At 40.8% G+C, this 18325-nt stretch overlaps 1 pseudogene; it reads left to right on the forward strand.

The window, feature by feature from the left end:
* Window positions 1-1584: 1584 nt before the first annotated feature.
* Window positions 1585-4846, forward strand: LOC106701329 (tubulin beta chain-like; annotated as a pseudogene).
* The last annotated feature ends 13479 nt before the right edge of the window (window positions 4847-18325 follow it).

An 18325-nucleotide genomic window follows, 5' to 3' on the forward strand; every position in this document is an offset into this window, starting at 1 on the left:
TGCTGTAAGTTCCCAGTATATCCTTCCTGAGAGACATACCTATAGCAAGGAGAAATCTGAATTTTCAGAATTACTTTTCCTTGGTTGTGTTAAAAATTAAGTTTGGCTATTGTGATTGACCTCAGCTACTCTCCTTGGCTTTATTGTAAGCATCTCCAAGTCAGGTTTTTTTCTCCTAATGTCCCCTTTTAGTCACCTCTCAGTATCCAACATAACAGGCTGACTGCCTAGGAAAGGAATCGGAGAGAAAGTACATTAATATCTAGAATGTTATTTCCACAATATCCATGTATTCATTAGAAAAAAATGAACGATAGAAGCAAAAGTTGGGATACTATGCACAGTGAAATAAGTCAGGCAGAGAAAGACAAATATTGTATGATCTCACTTGTATGCAGAATCTAAAAATATATATTTATAGAAACAGAGAATAGATTGGTGGCTTCTGGGAGTGGGGGACCAGGTTGAGAATGGGTAAAGACAGTCAAAATGCACAAACTTCTAGTTATAAGACAAATACATCCTAGGAATGCAATATACAGCATAGTGTCTATAGTTAACAATACTGTATTATATACTTGAAAGTTGCTAAGAGAGTAGATCTTGAATGCTCTCACTACACACACAAAAAAATTGTAACTATGTGAGTTGACAGATGGGCTAACTAACCTTATGGTGGTAAACATTTCACAATGTATACATAATCAAATCACTATGCCATACACCCTAAACTTACACAATAGTATATGTCAACTGTATCCCAATAAATCTGGAAAAGAGATGCAAAAATTATTTGAAAGTGTCTCGTAATCAGCAGAAAAAGTGAAACTGCTCAGTCTTGAAAGGTAAGAAGAAGCCAAGGCTCCTCCAATGTTATACTCACAATCACCCACATTTGGCCTCCCAAAGGAAGAACCAGGAGATAAATGATATACGCTTGAGTTGACAGGTTGATATGGAAAACAGTTCATCTTGTGATGGTTTCTCTCAGTCAGAATCCAGTGGTTATTTCCCATCATAGTCTAATAACATGAAACGTAAGCAATCTTTTCACCAGTGCTGTGCCCTTAGAAATGTGATTCAAGACAGTCAAGGTGCTCTTCAACATGTTTGCTTCTTTCCTTGATTATTTTTAAACTGGGTAACTTACACTTACAGTGACATTCAGAATGACTTTTTTTTCCCTTTCATCATACAAAAAAGAAAGGGGGGAATGCTTCCAAATCCTCTTGGAACAAACCTAGTTGGTCAATTAAGTGGTAAATAAATATTGTTGCCAAACTACCTTTACAGTATGACATAGAGAATACCTTTGTGTTTTTTTTAAAAATTTTTTAAAGCCCTACATTAACTCTCTGGGAGTTATGACATGGGCAAAATTATCAATAAAATCTTAGTGTTTATCAAAAGCCTCCCAGCTCTCTTAGAACCTTCCTGCTGCCACATTTGGATCTCGCTACTCCAACCCCCCGGGCCTGTCCCATCCTTCCAGCCTGTGACCGGATAGCAGAGAAAAATTAATTACATATTTCCTTGCCCCGTACACAGTTTGAGGCAACAAAAAGATCAGAAAACATTTTAACAATGAGGGAACTCATGCACATCCAAGCCAATTAGACCAGTGCCAGGTTCTGGGAGGTAATCAGTGATGAACATGGCATCAGCCTGACCCACACCCATATCATGGAGCCAGACCGCATTTCCATGTACCAAATACAATGAAGACACAGAAGGCAAATATGTCCCTCATGCTATCTTTTTGGATCTAGAACCCAGGAGCATGGGCTCTGTTCTCTCAAGTCCTTTTGGTCAGATCATCAGACCAGGTGATTTGTTTTTGGTCAGTCTGGGGCAGGCAACAACTGAGGCAAGGGCTGCCAGGGACCAGCCCCAGCTGATCCAGGGTATTCTAAGCGGGGATGGCGTCAGCGACCTATTTATTTAAATATTTTATCAAAGATATAAAGAGTAATAGGATGAGGATAGCTCAGTAGGAAAATTCAGTGGAGAAAAGAGGCTGAGTAGCTTGGTTTACGCGGGAGACCAATAAAACTTCAAGACAAGAAGTTTGCACCACTTACGTAGGCTGCAGGCGTCCTTCCGTTCTCCTGAAGGAGAGGAGACACTGAGGCCTCCCCGGTCGGATCTTAGAAGCCCAGGCATAATTAGCAAGCATGGCGGGTTCCACACTCCAGATGGAGACTCAGCCAGAATTTGGGAGAGAGAACGACATGGGGAGACCAAGTTTTGGTGAACAAGGCCTGCACTTTATTTTCCAAAGTAGTTTTTATACCTTAAGTTGTGCATAGAGGATAATGGGGGAAGGAGTGGAGTCATGCAAGGACAGCAATTCCTGGTCCTAATCAAAGCCAGGCTTTCAAACTTATCATATGCAAAAGTTCAGGTGAATTACATCATCTTCTGGCCAGGAGGCCTGTTAACATTTTAAGAAACTTATCTTTCTCTAAAGGTGATTATTCCAAAGTCAGGCACCAGCCTCCAAAAAAGCATTGGACAAAGCTGCATTCCTATAGGGCAAAGGTGAGGTGGGCTCAGTCAAGAAAAGAATTAACTCAAGGGTCCAAGGTTACAAACATTGAGGCTACTACTTACATTTCTATACACCCATTATATCAATCAATACACTGCCAAGGACACAGTAGGTAAGGGGTATGGAGACTTAGCAACAAACATTGGCCCAATAAATGAAAAACCCTTCACCAATACAATTTCTAATCCATCTTTTAACTACTCAAAGGAATCTGTGTGTAGACAGTTTAGAACATCTCCTGCCTCTCACAGTTGGGAGGCTCTGAACAATCACATGTGGTCGGAAAAACCTATTCAGGCAGGCTAGAGGATTTCCAAAGGAGTTTGTAGGTTAAACACTGTCACACCCAGGAATTATTAACTGGAGCTGTAAGCTAACTCTTTTTTCAGAGAGAGGTAGTGGGGGACAGCCCCCTGTTAAGTCAGAGGTGTAGGTGAAAGCACAAAGCAGAAAGTAGGCAGACTCTGATTTTGGGGGTAGATGCTTGAGAATTTCCAGCGGGACTCCTGAGGCTCGATCCCGCCTTTGCGTATGCCGAGCCTCCTTCCTCATGACCTTTGTCATGGGCGGAGTTCCTCATGCTGGCTCCTGGCAGTGATAGAATTCCAGTTGAGCTATTCCAGATCCTGAAAGATGATGCTGTGGGAAGTGCTGCACTCAATATGCAATATGCAATATGCACTCAATATGCAATATGCCGGCTCCCGGCAAAGGGCCATGATACAGAGGGGGCCAACATCATGAACACCCTCAGTGAGGTGCCCTCAAGCCAGTGTCTGGCACTGTGGTTGAGTCCTACAACACCACCCATCAGCTACTGGAAAACACTGATGAGATAGATCTACTGCGTTGACAATGAGGCCCTTTACAATATATGCTTCCACACCCTCAAGCTGACCTTGCCAACCCACAGGGACCTGAACCACCTCCTTCCAGCCTCCATGAGTGATGTCACTACCTGCCTCTGCTCCCTTGGCCAGCTCGGTGCCAACCTCCACAACCTGGCAGTCAACATGGTGCCCTTCCCATGTCTCCACTTCTTCATGCCTGGATTTGCCCCTCTGACCAGTCATGGAAGCCAGCAGTATCAGGCGCTCAGTGGGCCCAAGCTCATCCAGCTGGTCTTCAATGCCAAGAACATGACGGCTGCCTGTCACCCCCACCATGGCCGGTACTGAGCGGGTAAAAGGCAGGAAGGCCAGGGGTCCCCAAATGGAGGACACAGGCTGCAAGTATCAGACATTTTTTATCTCTCTCTTAAGCGGCAGGAGGAAACAAACTAGTGTTATATTTTTTCCCCTTCTCTATACAAAGAGGTTTCTCTTAAAACTTTGTGTTGCCATAATGACACCCGGTTCCACTTAACACTTCTCAAACCTTGAGCTGACCAATGCATTTTCCTTATGGAAATGTTTGTCTTAAGCTATGTTAATGTACCCTAGACTCTGTCTTCAAGTGGGTTCGCCTAAAGGCTCAGAACCAACTTGACAAACCAGTATGTTATGCTCATACATTATTCTCCTAATCTAAGTTAATGAAACTATATATTTGTATGGAAATCTGCCTTTCTTCAAGACTCATGTCAATTGTTTTATGGCCCGGGATGACTCACCTGGTGCCATTCTGAGTTTTGAGACATTTCCTTTGTTTAATTAGCAGACTGCTAGTAGCTATATTGTATCTGGCTAAAGACTAGCAGGGGGGTACTCTATCTGCCACCTTCTGATGTCTATGTCAGATGCTTTCTCTATCTCTTTTATACTTTAATAAAACTTTATTACACAAAAGCTCTGAGCTATCAAGCCTAGTCTCTGGCCCTGGGTTGAATTCTTCTCCTCTGGAGGCCAAGAATCCCAGCATCTTTCATGGTTCAGCAACAACCTTTCAGTACCTCATGGTGTGTGCTATCTTCTGTGGGCTAATATCCATGAAGGAGGTGGATGAGCAGATGTTCAACGTACAGAACAAAGTCAGAAGCTACTTCTTGGAATGGATCCCCAACAATGTCAAGATGGCCATCTGCAACATCCCATCCCATGGCCTCAAGATGGTAGTCACCTTCACTGGCAACAGCACGACCATCCAGAAGCTTTTGAGCACATCTCAGAGAAGTTCAATGCCATGTTCCACAGACAGGCCTTCCTCCACTGGTACACAGGTGAGGGAATGGACAAGATGGAGTTCACTGAGGCTGAGAGCAACATGAACGACCTCATCTCTAAACACCAGCAGTACCAGGATGCCACCACAGAAGAGGGGGAGGATTAGAGTGAGGAGGCCAAAAAGAAGGCCTAAGGCCAAGTCCCCATCATCTCAGGCTTCTCAGTCCCCTCAGCTTTCTTCCTCAATTGGCCCTTTCCTCACCCTCAGCATTTGTGTTTTCTGACTCTATCTTGTTTTTTTGTTTTGGGTGAGCCAGGGTGGGGGTGGCCCAGCACAGTACCTGGTACATAATAAGGTGCTCAATAAATACTTATTGTTTGTTGAATGTTTCTCTCTTTCCACTCTGGGGAACCTAGATTTATGCTATTCTGGGTAACCCTGTATTTCCTTCAGGGGCCCACTCCTCCCATATGTCCAGTTAACATTCCCTCTCTGAGATTACTCTCAAGAAGCTAGGTCTCATCAAATCCCATTTAAAACAGGGTGCTAAAAACCTGGACAGATGACCACCATCTTAGGCCATGTGGCAGACCAGGAGAAAGGAAACCAAGGAGCATGTGCAAGTCCCTCCAAGGAAGGGGTTCAGTTCAGTCGCTCAGTTGTGTCCGACTCTTTGCAACCCCATGAATTGCAGCACGCCAGGCCTCCCTGTCCATTACCAACTCCTGGAGTACAAATGAACATCACCAGATGGTCAACACCAAAATCAGATTGATTATATTCTTTGCAGCCAAAGATGGAGAAGCTCTATACAGTCAACAAAAACAACACCGGGAGCTGACTGTGGCTCAGACCATGAACTCCTTATTGCCAAATTCAGACTTAAATTGAAGAAAGTAGGGAAAACCACTAGACCATTCAGGTATGACCTAAATCAAATCCCTTGTGATTATACAGTGGAAGTGAGAAATAGGTTTAAGGGACTAGATCTGATAGATAGAGTGCCTGATGAACTACGGACGGAGGTTCATGACATTGTACAGGAGACAGGGATAAAGACCATCCCCATGGAAAAGACATGCAAAAAAGCAAAATGGCAGTCTGAGGACGCATTACAAATAGCTTTGAAAAGAACAGAAGCAAAAAGCAAAGGAGAAAAGGAAAGATATAAGCATCTGAATGCAGAGTTCCAAAGAATAGCAAGAAGAGATAAAAAAGCCTTCCTCAGTGATCAATGCAAAGAAATAGAGGAAAACAACAAAATGGGAAAGACTAGAGATCTCTTCAAGAAAATTAGAGATACCAAGGGAACATTTCATGCAAAGATGGGCTCGATAAAGGACAGAAATGGTATGGACCTAACAGAAGCAGAAGATATTAAGAAGAGGTGGCAAGAATACACAGAAGAACTGTACAAAAAAGATCTTCACAACCCAGATAATCATGATGGTGTGATCATTGACCTAGAGCCAGACATCCTGGAATATGAAGTCAAGTGGGCCTTAGAAAGCATTACTATGAATAAAGTTAGTGGAGATGATAGAATTCCAGTTGAGCTATTTCAAATCCTGAAAGATGATGCTGTGAAAGTGCTGCACTCAATATGTCAGCAAATTTGGAAAACTCAGTAGCGGCCACAGAACTGGAAAAGGTCAGTTTTCATTCCAATCCCAAAGAAAGGCAATGCCAAAGAATGCTCAAACTACCACACAATTACACTCATCTCACATGCTAGTAAAGGAATGTGCAAAATTCTCCAAGCCAGGTTTCAGCAATATATTAACCATGAACTTCAAGATGTTCAAGCTGGTTTTAGAAAAGGCAGAGGAACCAGAGATCAAATTGCCAACATCTGCTGGATCATGGAAAAAGCAAGAGAGTTCCAGAAAAACATCTATATCTGCTTTATTGACTATGCCAAAGCCTTTGACTGTATGGATCACAATAAACTGTGGAAAATTCTGAAAGAGATGGGAATACAAGACCACCTGACCTGCCTCTTGAGAAACCTATATGCAGATCAGGAAGCAACAGTTAGAACTGGACATGGAACAACAGACTGGTTCCAAATAGGAAAAGGAGTATGTTAAGGCTGTACACTGTCACCCTGCTTATTTAACTTATATGCAGAGTACATCGTGAGAAAGGCTGGACTGGAAGAAACACAAGCTGGAATCAAGATTGCTGGGAGAAATATCAATAACCTCAGATATGCAGATGACACCACCCTTATGGCAGAAAGTGAAGAGGAACTAAAAAGCCTCTTGATGAAAGTGAAAGAGGAGAGTGAAAAAGTTAGCTTAAAGCTCAACATTCAGAAAACTAAGATCATGGCATCTGGTCCCATCACTTCATGCAAATAGATGGGGAAACAATGGAAACAGTGTCAGACTTTATTTTTTAGGGCTCCAAAATCACTGCAGGTGGTGATTGCAGCCATGAAATTAAAAGACGCTTACTCCTTGGAAGGAAAGTTATGACCAACCATAAAGTTATGACCAATAGCATATTCAAAAGCAGAGACATTACTTTGCCAACAAAGGTCTGTCTAGTCAAGGCTATGGTTTTTCCAGTGGTCATGTATGAATGTGAGAGTTGGACTGTGAAGAAAGCTGAGCACTAAAGAATTGATGCTTTTGAACTGCGGTGTTGGAGAAGACTCTTGAGAGTCCCTTGGACTTCGAGGAGATCCAACCACTCCATTCTAATGGAGATCAGTCCTAGGTGTTCTTTGGAAGGAATGATGCTAAAGCTGAAACTCCAGTATTTTGGCCACCTCCTGCAAAGAGTTGACTCATTGGAAAAGACTCTGATGCTGGGAGGGATTGGGGGCAGGAGGAAAAGGGGACGACAGAGGATGAGATGGCTAGATGGCATCACCGACTCAATGGACGTAAGTTTGAGTGAACTCCGGGAGTTAGTGATGGACAGGGAGGCCTGGCGTGCGGCAATTCATGGAAGGGGTAGTGTTTTGGAAAAGGGCATCCAGGCAGTTAAAGCACTAGCTTTCAGATATCTAGCTCCCTGCTCCTCTCTCAGTTTCTGGGGAGGTGTGGACAGTATTATCTCCATTTTCAGTCTCCCTGAAAGCTCTCTCCTGGGATATTTCCTTTGCAAGTGTCTGGCCCCATTCTATCAAGTAAGATCCTTCCCTCTTCCACTGAACCTCCTTCACAATGTTGGACTCCTTTCTTTCTCCTAGTCAGAAAAGGGGGTCAAGAGGAACAAGAGAGAAACTAGCCTTAGTCCCTAAGTCTCCAGAAAGCCCCTCCCCAACCCTATCTTTACTTACAGAAAAGAATGGATATGGAAACGGATATGGTACCACCTAAATGTCTCAATGGTCTCAAAAAACTAAGATCATGGCATCTGGTCCCATCACTGTAAGGCAAATAGATGGAGAAACAATGGAAACAGTGACATACTTTATTTTCTTGGGCTCCAAAATCACTGCAGATGTGACTAAAATTAAAAGATGCTTGCTCCTTGGAATAAAAGCTATGACCAACCTAGACAGCATATTAAAAAGCAGAGACATTACTTTGCCAACAAAGGTCCATCTAGTCAAAGCTATGGTTTTTCCAGTAGTCATGTATGGATGTGAGAGTTGAACCATAAACACAGCTGAACACCAAAGAATTGATGCTTTTGAACTGTGGTGTTGGAGAAGACTCTTGAGAGTCCCTTGGATTGCAAGGCGATCAAAACAGTCAATCCAAAGGAAATCAATCCTGAATATTCACTAGAAGGCCTGATGCTGAAGCTGAAGTTTCAATAGTTTGGCCACCTGATGCAAAAAACTGACTCGTTTGAAAAGACCCTGATGCTGGAAAAGATTGAGGGCAGGAGGAGAAGGGGATGACAGAGGATGAGATGGTTGGATGGCATCACCAACCTGATGGACATGAGTTTGAGCAAGCTCCAGGAGTTGATGACGGACAGGGAAGCTGGGCACGCTGCAGCCCATGGGGTCACAAAGAGTCATACATGACTTAGCAACCGAACCGAACTGAAATGTCATTTCTCAGAGAGGGGACAGGACACCCCCTATCTTTTGGCAACATCTCATCTCTTACCTTTGCCATTGACTTTTCACCCCTACTCTTGGTTTTGTCCTATTCTACATTTCAGTTTCTACTTTGTGTTGAACTTGCTGCTTTTTTTTTTTCATATTGAAAAAATGACATTGCCCTAAGAGCCAAAAATAAGTGGGAATTGAAGTATTAAAAAAAAAACCATAAAACAAGGGGAAAAAACCTCTAAGACCTTCTGAACTGAACAATTCTGACCCTCCCTGGGCATGGGTCTGCCACTGGGTTACTTATCTTTTTAAGCAGCAGTGTTTTATGTAAAATACATACATTTTATTTAAATATATTTTACATATATGGAGTTTCTTTATTTCAAGGTAGAATTGTATGTAACTATGCCATTTAGTCAGATGGATTTAGTTCAGCTGATCTTCATACCATAACATTAAAGGCTATAGAGATGCAATAGTTCTAACACTCTTAGAGCTTTAAAAACTGCTAGGATAATATATACTAACATAGTTTGTGTGCTGTACAATTCTACTGCTGTCATATAGCCAAAGCCACCATTTCTTTTTTCTAAAATGTCTTAGGAATGAGAAAATTAGGTGATCTCTAAAAGACGGATAATGTATAGTAGGGCATATCAAGTACTGAGAAACACTACATTTATATCATTAGCACATGTTGTATCTTTCTATCATTAGCAAATTGCAGGCTTAATAAATATTTGAAGATGGAAAGATGGAAGAAGCCATGGAAGGTATTTACTAAAGGTAGAATATCATCATGCTAAAATGAGGTTTACTTGGATGAGCTGGACTTATTATGAATTATTAAGACTGGTTGGTTTGCCATCACCCTAAAATATTATAAATTGGCACTGTTTAGAATTATTGCCAATCCCCAATTTACTAACTCAGAATGCATTTCTTCATATCTCTAGGATATATTTGAACCGAATCTATACAGATGGTGGTTGAAAAAAAAATGCATCCATAGTGAAAAACAGGAATAGCACTGCAATACTAATTTAAAAATATATAAAGACATAATAGAAAGTAACAAGACAACTATAGTTTTTGTTTGCTTGTTTCAAGAATGCTTTGTTTCATGAAAAACAGGATTATTTTTGTAAGGAAGTAGATAGAAAAATTTCAGGAGATTCTGAAGTGTGTTTTTAAATGATTTAGAGGTTGAGACAGTGATCTCAAGGGGTAATTCTCTTTGAAAAGATTTCTAAGGAAATCTGGAAAAAATTTATGTTTCTCAAGGGAAAAAAATTGTTTTAGGATGTTGAGAAAAACAGAAAAAGATTTATATGATCACCAAGAGATGAATAAGAAATAGAATGGTTGGGTCAGCTGCTCCCCTATGTTAGTGATCAGGTACTACTGTTGTCAGGGGATCCTAACTATTATCCTAACTTAAGCAGACCCCACCAGAAGACCATGTGTACCTTATCAATGGTGTCCCCAGTCTTAGAGTGGAATCTAATTGCTTTGTAGTGCCTGCATATTTTAAAAGGAAAAAAAAAGATGGTATAAAGAATAAAAGAAATTGCTGAAACCTAATCTTTGATAATAGGCATTCATTAATCATATATTTTTGTATATCATTATGTATCTTTTTAATGATGATGATAGACTAGCCATACATTTTATCATCAAACTAAAAAAATTGGGGGAGAGCAAAGAGACGCTATTAAAAGTGATCATGGACTTCCCTGGCGGTTCAGTGGTTAATAATCCACCTGCCAGTGCAGGGGACAAGGGTTGAATCCCTGGTCCGGGAAGATCCTCCATGCCGCAAAGCCATTAAGCTCATGTGCCACAACTACTGAAGCTCTCACACCTAGACCCCATTCTCTGCACCAAGAGAAGTCATCACAGTGAGAAGCCTGTGACCACAACAAAGAGCAGGCCCAGCTCAACACAACTAGAGAAAGCCCTTACTCAGCAATGAAGACCCCAGTGTAGCCAAAAATAAATAAATACTTAAAAAATCATAGGAAAAGTGATATAAATCAGACTGATCCAAGCACACCGGGACTCATGAAACATTATAAGCTATATATTCGAAATTGGTAAGTTTGTAGAAGTATATGATGTAGATCAACTTCATTAGATCAGGCCAAGGTGTTTTCTAAAGTGACTGTGCAGTTTTTCACATCTTCATCAAGTCTTGGTATTTCAGTGCCTTTACATTTTACTATGTAAACGTATTTATAATGTTTGTAAAATATATTTCATTGTGATTAAACTTGGCATATCCCTTATTACTAATAAAGTTGAACTTCTTTTCATAAGTTTATTGGCTCTTTTCCTCACCTGTGAAATGTCTGCTAATGTCTTTTACCTTTTTCTCTAGTAGATTGTTTGTGTTTTCGTATTGGTTTAATGTTTCCAGGTTCTGGACACTATCCTTTATTGGGTGTATATGTTCACAAAGATGATCTCCCAGTTGGTGATGTAACATTTCCGGTTTGGGGAGAAACCTCGTGATAAATTAATATGATCATATTTATCATGATTTATTATTTTGATGTATTGATTAAGAATCTATTCCTATGCAGAGATTGCATACTGGTTTCTAAAAGTATTGAAGTCCTGCATTTCATATTAAAATCCTCTGGCTATCTGGAATTGATTTTTGCATGTGGTGAGGGGATATCTTAGGAGGGAGGGTGGGAGGCAGCTGCCCCTAACTTAGTGACATTCAGAGATCCTAATACAGGTCCTCTGAGGACAGCGGACAGAGTAGACTAGGACAGAGTCATGCTTGAGCAAGCTGAGGAAAGCTTGTCCCAGTGACTCCTGCCAGTAGAGCAGACTCTGTGCGGGGTCTCTAATTGTTCTTGCTGCCTATGCAGGCCTCCAGGTTTATTGCCTTTTCCACACATGTATAGCCTGAACAAACCCAAATAGGCCACTGGGCAATGCAGATAACCTACCATCCCCACAAAATACATGCCCAATACTCTGCCTGCTTACATCTCTTCATACATGCTTTATCACTTTGGTCTCTGAAGATTTTCCTTCTTAAATTAGCCATGTATTTGAAAGTATGTTTTTCATGTTTTATCCAGTATTTTAAATGTTCTTCCCTAAGAAGTGTCCTACATTTACCTTCCCCGGGTGACTCAGTGGTAAAGAATCCTCCTGCTAATGTAGGACATGTGGGTTCGATCCCTGAGTTGGGAAGATCGATCCCCTGGAGTAGGAAATGGCAACCCACTCCAGTGTTCTTGCCTGAGAAATCCCATGGACAGAGGAGCCTGGCAGGCTACAGTCCATGGGGTCGCAAAGAGTCAAGCATGACTTAGCAACTAAACAGCAACAACAAAACTATTCAGCCAAGCTGCTGGCAACAGACATCAGTAGTGTGGCTTCAAAGTGCTTGAAGTGGAGCCTAGGCTGAATGAACACTGAAACAAAGTTTATGCTAAAGGTGTCACCATAGTCACTGTCTTATAAAAAGGACAAGTGATGCTCAGAGATATTAAATTTCTTTGCCAACACGGCTCTAATTTTGTTTCTGAGAACACTACTTTTATTTTTTATTTCTGTCTGGTTTCGTAGCAATGGCAATGAATAGTATGTTCCCCTCAGAATCTTTGCAACGCCTTTTCCCAACCTTCTGACAAAACTCATTTTAGTGAAAGACCATTCCCTGAATTATTGTCTCAGCCATATATAAAGAGAAAAAGAAGAAAGAAGAGAATTTTCTGTTTATCAATAATAAACTGCTAATTACAACTGGATAACAGGCACTAAAAATTTAGTCAGATAATCAACTAAAATATATTTTTGTGTTCATATGCTTAACAGGAAATATAACTCTATCTCAGAAAGTTAAATTTTTGAACACAACATATTATGTATTTTCTCTGTTTTATTATCATTATTTGGAGGATTTTTTTTCCCTTTCTCTCATATGTGCTCAGTTGCTCAGTCGTGTCTGACTCTTTGTGACCCCATGGACTGACTGCAGGCAACCAGGCTTCTCTTATACATGGGATATTTCAGGCAAAAATATTGGAGTGGGTTGCCATTTTCTTCCTCCAGGGGATCTTTCTCTCATAATCAAGTTATATAAAGGATATTTTCTTAGATTGGGTTTTCAGGAAACAGATTTGAGATGGATATTTGCCTGCAGAAAATGTATTGGGGAATGCTTTGAAGCACAATACAAAAAGGGAAAAAGGAAAGAATTGGACAGAGAGAAGTGTTAAAGGAAAAGGCAATTGCAGTAGAAACCTTAACTTTTCCTGTGGTGAACTCTAGCTATAATAGTCTTTCAGAGTGGTCCTGAATTGAGGCCAGGGGACTAAGGCCCTGTCCCCACTGACCCAGTCATGAGAAGAGGCGGGCAATGGAACGGGGGATAAAGCACAACCATAGACAAAGTGGCTATCTTTGGACAAGGGCAATTCCTGTAGAGGGAATTCATCTCTGAGTGATGGCAACCAAGACTGTCAGTAGCTAGGATGACCTATGCCTTTCTCCTGATAGTGGGGCAGGAGGAATCTCCCTTGGGAGGAATCTGGGCATCCTACCAGAGCACTTTTTCTTTTCAACAAGTAGTAGGTTCTAAGCAACCAGTGTTTTCTGACATTGACTTTTCTGCTGACTGACTTATTTTACAGTACTCCAAAAATCAAATAAATTTCTCTATTTACCTCAAATATTAAGGGAATTTAAAAATTACGGAAACAAAAATGATTAGAAATTTAGAAACTGGAAACTGTGTGCTTTGGCTTTTCTTTTTTGTGAAGTTTCAAGTTATTTTTTTTTAATGAGGATATTTAATTTTAAAAACAATACTAAAACAAAACAATACAAATCAGAGAAAAATTTAAAGAATGCTAAAGCACCACTTCTGATGACATCTGTAGTGAATACTGTGGTGTGCTGCCAGAATCTCCCTCCAAGACCGTGACCTCTATCTGCTATCAGCCAGGATGTTGGCTATGAAATGTTTGCAATTGGGTTTTCTTCTGGAAGTTGCCTTTGATAGAAGAAAGCCACCTGCCCAAAACTGCACTTTAAAGACACTCTTGATTTAGCATCTGGTTAAAATCTTGGCCTGGACGCCTCAAATTAGGACAGCTCTGAAAAACCATCCCAGCTCTGGAGCTCCCCACATAGTCAGCTGAGATCGTTCTTGCAAATACATCACAAATCAATGTCTCCTTTGGCCCAAACCTGTTCCCCTTGCACTTCTCCACATATCTTATACCCAAGAACACTGACCAGTCAACTTCCTAAATACATATCTCTGTAGAGTCTTTTTTCCAGGGAATTGGATCTAAGAGAATTAGTTGAATCCTCCTTTAGCCAACTAGTATAAGGACCCTGTCCCTGGGCTAGGTAGATTGCTGATATCTCCCAGCATGCTGTAGCACTTCCAGTGCCATTACTTTCACCAATGACAAACAAGTAGAAGGGAATGCATTGGTGTGGGCAATATCTTAGGTATTTTAGAAGTCTGGAGGCTTTGGTAATGAAGGTTATAATGAAAAGCTAAGGATAATTAACCATTAATTTAAGGAAAAGTGGGAAGGTAAGAAATGCACTGGTTAGAGGGACACTCAGCTCAGTTCAGTTCAGTCTCTCAGTCGTGTCTCACTCTTTGCGACCCCATGGACTGCAGCATACTAGACTTCCCCGTCCATCACCAACCAGCATCAGTCCCTCCAGTGAATATTCAGGACTGATTTCTTTTAGGATTGACTGGTTTGATCTCCTTGCAGTCCAAGGGTCTCTCAAGAATCTTCTCCAACACCACAGTTCAAAAGCATCAATTCTTCGGTGCTCAGCTTTCTTTAGAGTCCGACTCTCACATCCACACATGACTATTGGAAAAAAAAAAACATAGCATTGACTAGACAGACCTTTGTTGATAAACTAATGTCTCTGCTTTTTAATATGCTGTCTAGGTTGGTCATAGCTTTTCTTCCAAGGAGTAAGCATCTTTTGATTTCATGGCTGCAGTCACATCTGCAGTGATTTTGGAGCCCAGAAAGATAAAGTCCGTCACTGTTTCCACTGTTTCTCCATCTATTTGCCATGAAGTGATGGGACCAGATGCCATGGTCTTCGTTTTCTGAATGTTGAGCTTTAAGCCAACTTTTTCATTCTCCTCTTTCACTTTTATCAAGAGGCTTTTTAGTTCCTCTTCACTTTCTGCCATAAGGGTGGTGTCATCTGCATATCTGAGGTTATTGATATTTCTCCCAGCAATCTTGGTTTCAGCTTGTGCTTCATCCAGTCTGGCATTTCGCATAATGTACTTTGCATATAAGTTAAATACGCAAGGTGACAATATACAGCCTTGACATACTCCTTTTCCTATTTGGAACAAGTCTGTTGTTCCATGTCCAGTTCTAACTGTTGCTTTCTGACCTGCATATAGGTTTCTCAAGAGGCAGGTCAGGTGGTCTGGTATTCCCATCTCTTTAAGAATTTTTCCATCGTTTGTTGTGACCCACACAGTCAAAGGCTTTGGCATAGTCAGTAAAGCAGAAGCAGATGTTTTTCTGGAACTCTCCTGCTTTTTTGATGATCCAGCAGATGCTGGCAATTTGATCTCTGGTTATTCTGCCTTTTCTAAATCCAGCTTGAACATCTGGAATCATTGAAAAGATTCTAGAAAAATCATTAAAAATATTCTTGAGGGACACTAGAATCACTGAAAACATCAGTGGTGACTGTTGTCTGTAGGCCAGGACTAAGGTAAGAGATGCAATTATAGCACTTCTCTCTCTGAAAGCGATAGAGATGATAGATCCCAGTAGGAATGATAGGGATTATAATATTGGCCAAGTGGTGATGATGCTGAAGCGTCAGAAGCAAGCAGGGGTTATAATCACAATGAGTGGGAAATTGCTCGAAAGGAGCTGTGGAGATGTTCAAAGAACATGGCATTCCTAAAGGAAAGTCATGGGAAGTAACAAGTATATTTCTTAATATATACAACTAACAGAAATCAAGGATGGATAATTAAGAGGCTTAGGACAGCTGCCCTAGTAAAAGCCCAGTTTGTAGACCTGAGTTAGTCCTAGACCTAAAATCCAAAGACTAAAAGAGATGCTGGGTCCCTGGGAGAACTTTGCAACAGCATAGCAAGTTTCATTGGTAGTCCCTGATTAAAAGGACCGAGAACCATTTACTCAGATTACCAGAAACTTGCAAAAGAGAAATACTCATATTTCTTGAGGACTGCTAGGCACGGGACCAAATTAATATTGCTAACCAAAGGCCCAGAGTCATCATGGCCTCTGTTAGGGCAAAAATGTATGGGAGCCAGATAGTAAGCAAAGTCCTGATCCAAGTTTGGCTTACAGCAGGTCCACTAGGTCCATAGGGGTCATTCCCTGGGTCTCCAGAGGTATAACTGGATTCGAAATATTTCCATATCTGGTACTTGGCATACAGGATAAAACCTATCATAGGAGAAAAAGCCCAATGAAAATCTGTGTAACTTCCCTTCCGCAGCTAAAAAATGTCATTCTGGTGGTAATGGAGAGGTGAGTACCATCGTTATAGACCTAAAGAATGCAGAGGCAGTGGTCACCATCACTTTCCATTTAAATTCACAGTATCTATAATGAATTCCACAAAGTCAGACAGATGCTGCACATGACATTTGACTACCAAAAACCTAGCCAATCGCAGTTACTATGCCAGATGTGGTATGTTTACTATAGCAGACTAATATTGCCTCAGGTACAAACTATGCAGACATTGATCTAGCAAATGTGATCTTTTCTATTCCTAGCAGGAAAAAGGATCAGGTGGTCTAGTGATTGAAAATCTGCATTTCAAAGCAGGAGACTCAGGTTTGATCCCTAGTCAGGGAACTAAGATCCCACACGCCCTAGGGCAATTAAGCCCTTGGGGAGAAACTAAAGGGAAGACAGTGACCCACAACAAAAGAAAAAAAGATCCCACATGCCACAACCAAGATCCCATGTAGCCAAAAATAAATAAATGAATGAATGGATAAATATAAATATTTTTTTAAAAAGGAAAGAGGATTAGAAGTAGTTCATATTCATGTCAGATGGACAATCACACACATTTAAATCTCCTCCAAGGCTATGTTAGGGGCTTCCCTGGTGGCTCAAATGGTAAAGAATCTTCCTGCTATGTGAGAGACCCAGGTTTGATCTTCCCTGGGTTGGGAAGATCCTGTGAAGAAGTGAAAGACTACTCACTCCAGTATTCTTGCCTGGAGAATTCCATAGACAGAGGAGCCTGGTGGGCTACAGTCCAGGGGGTCACAAAGAGTCAGACACAATTGAATGACTAATACTTTCACTTTCAAGCTATGTTAACTCTGCACCCTCAGTCATAATACAGTACAAATGAATATTCTGGATCATCTGGACATTTCACAAAACATCACATTGGCCCACTACATTGATGACATGTTAATCAAATCAGACGAGCAAGAATTGGCAAGTGGAGGCCTTGGTAAGACACATGTGTTCCAGAGTTAGTCAGTTGCTCAGTCATGTCCAACTCTTTGCAACCTCATGGACTGTAGCCCAAAGAGTGGAGGATAAATCTCACAAAGATTCAGGGACTTTACGCAGCAGTAAGGCTTGAAGGGGTCCAGTGGTCTGGAACATTCCCTCAAAAATAAAACACGAATTATTCCATCATGGTATTCCCACCACAAAGAAAGAAGAATGGCGATGGGTATGCCTCTTCAGGTGCTGGAGGTAACATATTCCAAATTCTGAGCAGTTGACTCAATGGCATGAAAGGCAGCCAGTTCTGACTGTGGCTGAGGACAGAGAACAACCCTGCAGCACCGCCGGCCGCAGGCAAGCAGCTTGGCTTCACAGGCGGCATGACCCAGTAGGTCTCATGGCATTACATTTTCTCAAGATCTGAAGCAGTTCTAAAAATTAACATGATTTTTGCAGTAACTCAATATAGGTAAGTCAGACAGTCCTGGCTGCTTAAACCCTGCTACCATCCTTCATGTTTAAAACTTGGCTACTGAAAAGAAAGACATTTTCCAAGTTGGAACTGATGTGATCACTAGCCTCCATCTATATGAGGACAATGTCTAGATAATGAATACAAATAGTCATAAATGAAGGGATTTCTCATAAGCTCTCAGAAGCCAAAATAATCACTTGAAAAATGAAGGATTTGATTAACTACATAGCTATTTCCTCCACATAAAACTGTAGTTTTCAACTGTTATACCTCATAAGAACCTTCAAGGTCATCTAGTTCAAGGCTTTAATTTTACAAATGAAGAAACTGAGGCAAAAAAAAAAAGATTAAGGAATTTGTCTAATATATTTTCGATTTAAATTTTACCAAAGCCTAATTTACATCCAATTATATTCTCATAAAACTAAGTCTAATCAATTCCATATTTAACAATTAAAACCCAAAATCAATCAAATCTAAAATGCAATCATGTAAAAGAGAGTCATATATTAAATCATAAAAAATAGAACAGGTGATTAAACAAGGAGTCATTTGCCCAGCCATCTCCTTATCTGGAAACATAGTTCACGCATCACGTGGTCCTAAGTCTTTATTTCTTTTAACAAATTCCTTTACACAAACTCATAACGACACAAAGTTGCTGAAATTTATGTCCACATTTC

Source organism: Bos mutus, chromosome 7 (genome assembly GCF_027580195.1).
Source record: "Bos mutus isolate GX-2022 chromosome 7, NWIPB_WYAK_1.1, whole genome shotgun sequence".
NCBI classification, from domain to species: domain Eukaryota; kingdom Metazoa; phylum Chordata; class Mammalia; order Artiodactyla; family Bovidae; genus Bos; species Bos mutus.